Here is a 4,753-nt window from a genome sequence, read left to right on the forward strand (position 1 = left end):
CACACATTATTGTCATTTGATCTCCTTTGTTTCTGCCTTTTCTCGCTTCTCTGATTAAACTTTTTCTTTGGCTAAAGCTTTTCCACAGCAAAATGCAAGCAGAGGACATGGGGGCTCGTGGACCGTAGGGTCCTGCTCTGTTCCAGGATCTGGGCCCTCATCTGTCTTTGTCCACCACAGGAGAGGCGCTCAGGGCTGGTTTTGTGTGATCTGACATGCCCCATACTTGGGTTAATGCTCTGCTGTTACTGTCTTGAAATTCATCATAATTTTTTAATAACATTTTCATTTTCATTGGACCCCCCGAAAATTGTACTCATAGTCCTAGATGAACAAATGAATGAATGAGAGAGTCCACATTCCAACCCATGTCTGTCAGCCTCCACAGCCTCACTACTGAACCCCAAGACACACAAGTCTGCAGGGGTTTGGGGAGGAGAGGTGGGTACTGACCCAGGACGACCACGAGCTGATCCAGAAGATGCTATGCTGGGGAAGGGAGATCCTTAGAAGGAGGCACTGATTCAGGTTTCTCCTGCTCTACTTGTCCTTCTCAACCTCTCATCGTCAGTTGAGTTCAGTTCAGTTGCTCAGTCGTGTCTGACTCTCTGCAACCCCATGGACTGCAGCACACCAGGACTCCCTGTCCATCACCAACTCCTAGAGTTGTTGCTCAAACTCGTGTCCATTGAGTCAGTGATGCCATCCAACCATCTTATCCTCTGTCATCCTCTTCTCCTCCTGCCTTCAATCTTTCCCAGCATCAGAGTCTTCTCCAGTGAGTCAGTTCTTCACATCAGGTGGCCAAAGTATTGGAGTTTCAGCTTCACCATCAGTCCTTCCAAGGAATATTCAGGACTGATCTCCTTTAGGATGGACTGGTTGGATCTCCTTGCAGTTCAAGGGACTCTCAAGAGTCTTCTCCAACACCACAGTTCAAAAGCATCAACTCTTTGGCACTCAGCTTTCTTTATAGTCCAACTCTCACACCCATACATGACTACTGGAAAAACCATAGCTTTGACTCAACAGACATTCATTGGCAGAGTAATGTCTCTGCTTTTTAATATGCTGTCTAGGTTGGTCATAGCTTTTCTTCCAAAGAGCAAGCATCTTTTAATTTCATGGCTGCAGTCACCATCTGCACTGATTTTGGCACCCCAAAATTTAAACTCTCTCTCTTTTCCACTGTTTTCCCATCTATATGCCATGAAGTGATGGGACCGGATGCCATGATCTTAGTGCCTCAAGTTGGGTGAAAACCTTGTTACTCTTTCAGAGGGAACTCAGTCCCTGCCTCCCAGGACAGCTGTTGGCTGGCCAAGTGTTCTTCAAAAGCCACAGCTGTGTAGGGCCTCAGGCAGAAAGAGGTCTCAGGGCACCCAACACAGCCTTATGTACCTGGAGCTTGATATTGTTAGTAAATAGATATAACCCCACTCTTTGAACCTCGGGGCAGCTATCAAAACTATGCGGTTATGTTACATTTGTCCAAGCTCACTGCACAACGAGCCAACAAATCGAGAGATGAGTTGTTGGGGGAAGGAACAGTGACTTTATTTGGAAAACCAGCAGACCAAGAAGATGGTGAACTAGTGTCCCAAATAAATCATCTTGCCCGAGTTAGAGTCCAGGCTTCTTTATGCCACAATGGGATGGGATGTGGTTGGTTGCTGCAAACTTCTTGGTGCCAGAATCCTTTGTTCTTGCAGCTGTCCACACGGGTCTTGTCACAATGTTCCTAGAAACCTCCTCCAACAAAACAAATGTTATTCTCTGTTCTGCAACTTTTTAATCTCTATATGAATGAAAAAGTGTTATACCTTTAAAGATAGCTTTGATAATGGACTATCCTATATATTTCAGGCTATAGGCAATACTCAACTCGTAGCAAAAATAATATGGTAAGTCCCCCACATACAAATGTTCAAGTTGTGAATACCCGTTCACATGTCCAATCACGTAAGTTATTTCATTTGTCTGGCACACATTGTCACATGCGTGCACCCTCTACAAGTGGTTGTGTTTTTGTGAGCCTTATAGTACAGCAGTGTACAGACTACAGTAGTTCAGGATCTTTATTTCAAGGCCAGGATGTGGTGACTGAAATTGCAGCTTGTCCTTCCATGAAACTAAAAGACGCTTGCTCCTTGGAAGAAAAGCTATGACAAACCTAGACAGTGGGTTAAAAAGCAGAGACGTTACTGTGCTGACAAGAGTCCAGTAGTCACATATGGATGTGAGAGTTGGACCATAAAGAAGGCTGAGCACCGAAGAACTGATGCTTTCAAACTGTGGTGTTGGAAAGACTCTTGAGAGTCCCTTGGAGTGCAAGGAGATCAAACCAGTTAATCCTAAAGGAAATCAACCCTGAATATTCATTGGAAGGACTGATGCTGAAGCTGAAGCTCCAATATTTTGGCCACCTGATGCGAAAAGCTGAGTCACTGGAAAAACACTGATGCTGGGCAAGATTGAAGATGGGAGGAGAAGGGGACTCAGTAACCCTTCCTGCCAGGCCCTGTATGCCAGCTGTTGTACTGTACTACTGTACTTTTCAAGGTACTGTACTGTAAGATTTAAAATGCTTTCTTTGTGTTTTTTTTAACATATTATTTGTGTGAAAATTATTATAAACCTATTATAGTACAGTGCTACATAGCTTACTGTGTTAGTTGGGTACCTGGGCTATTTTGTTGGACTTATAAATGCACTCTCAGAATGGAATGCATTCATCTGTAGGAGACTTACTGTAGCTACAAAGGTTAAAGTAACAGAAATAGATTCACTACAGAGTCAGACTTGTTCTTCCCTATTACAAATACAGCTGATGGTGAGGATGAGCCAGGAGGTAATGTTGGGCTGGAAATGTGTTGGGAATGCCTTTGATGCCTCATCTTCCACTCCCACTGAACTCATCTCAAGCAGGCATCATACACCCTGGGTCCCCAAAGGTTCTCATTCACAGGTCTTTACCCCTAATGACTTCAGACAGCTCAGAGATGTTCCCGGTTAAAACCACCCATTGCTATTTCCTTCTCCCTCTTCATTTCTCTCTCATCCCTGCCCAGGCCTGGCTCTTGCTATGGAGGGAATGTCCCTCCATTCCCAGGTATCCAAATCCTAACCATCCTCAAGGGCCAGTCCAAACACTATATCCCTTCAGAATCAATGCTTGATCTTTCTCCCATTAATCTCCTGAACTAGAAATACCATTTCTTTCTACATGCTCCTAATATTCTCTAACATTTCAATTAAAGCCCTTGTCATTTTTAACTTTGTGTTTTGGTTATATGGGGCTTCCCTGGTGGCTCAGATGATAAAGCAACTGCCTGCAGTGCAGGAGACCCAGGTTTGATCCCTGGGTTGGGAAGATCCTCTGGAGAAGGAAATGGCAACCCACTCCAGTGCTCTTGCCTGGGAAATTCCATGGACTGAGGAGCCTGGTAGGCGACAGTCCATGGGGTCACAAAGAGTCGGACATGACTGAGCGACTTCACTTGGGCTTCCCTGTGGCTCAGATGGTAAAGCGCCTGCCTGCAATGCGGGAGACCCAGGTTCAATCTCTGGGTCAGGAAGATCCCCTGGAGAAGGAAATGGCAACCCACTCCAGTACTCTTGCCTTGAAAAACTCCATGGACCGTCACCTGAGGAGCCTGGTAGGCAACAGTACATGGAGTCGCAAAGAGTCCGACACACAGCGACTTCCCTCACTTTGGTTATGTATTCACTTCCTGACTCAGGGCAGGAGTCTCCTGGACTCACCTCTAAAATTAGGCAAGGTGAGGAGGAAGAGATTTAGGGGAAGCCAAGTGTCATGCACACGCGTGCATGCTCAGTCCCTCAGTCGTGCCTAACTCTTCTGCGACGCTATGGACTGTAGCCCGCCAGGCTCCTCTGTCCATGAGATTCCCCAGGTAAGAATACTGGAGCGGCTGGCCATTTCCTCTTCCTGGGGATCCTCTCCACCCAGGGATTGAACTCACCTCTTCAGCATCTCCTTAACTGGCAGGCATATATTATCACTGAGCCACCTGGGACGCCCAAATGCAGGACAGTAAAAACGCAAAAGAAGGTTCAGTTTTCCTTAAGGAAAATCTGGAAGAGGGGAGGTATCTTTAGGGAAAAAAAAAATCTGGACATTACATGCATCTGGAGATGTAGAGGAGACGGCTTGGTAGAACAAGTTTTTCGAACTGAATCAACCCAGCAGATACTGCTCAAGCAGGGAGAAGTGGCAGGCTAGGGGAGGGGACCATCGGAAGGATACCAATAGGAGCTGGGGGAAAAGGGACGAGGGCTGAGGAGCACTCAGGGAGTCGTGGCAGAGAACCACGTGGTAGCGACAAGTACAGGGGCTGAGAGAAGGGCGGGGAGGGGGAGTGATGTGCGAGCCACCTGTGCATGCCACGTGGTTAAGTTCAAACGCATCTTCTTCGAACCTGTATTTACATGCAAAAATAATCCGTTATGCAAATTATCAGAGGTCTCAGAGGAAGGTTATTTTAGTCTGGAGCTTGTGCAGTCATTGCAAAAGAGCAAAGCTATCCCTAGGATACTACGCGACTGATTAGCCCCTGGGAGCTGGGCTAGTTCCTGGAGGAGAAACACTGAATTAACTTGCAGAGGCAAGCGAGCGGCCGCCCTTCCCACAGAGCAGCAAGCGCGCCGCCCAGCGGCGCATGCTCGCTCGTCCCTCCCGGCCCGCCTCTTCGGGAAAGCTGGCGACGCCTAGTGCGCAAGCGCCGTCTGT

This window comes from Capra hircus, chromosome 23 (assembly GCF_001704415.2).
Source record: "Capra hircus breed San Clemente chromosome 23, ASM170441v1, whole genome shotgun sequence".
NCBI classification, from domain to species: Eukaryota; Metazoa; Chordata; class Mammalia; order Artiodactyla; family Bovidae; genus Capra; species Capra hircus.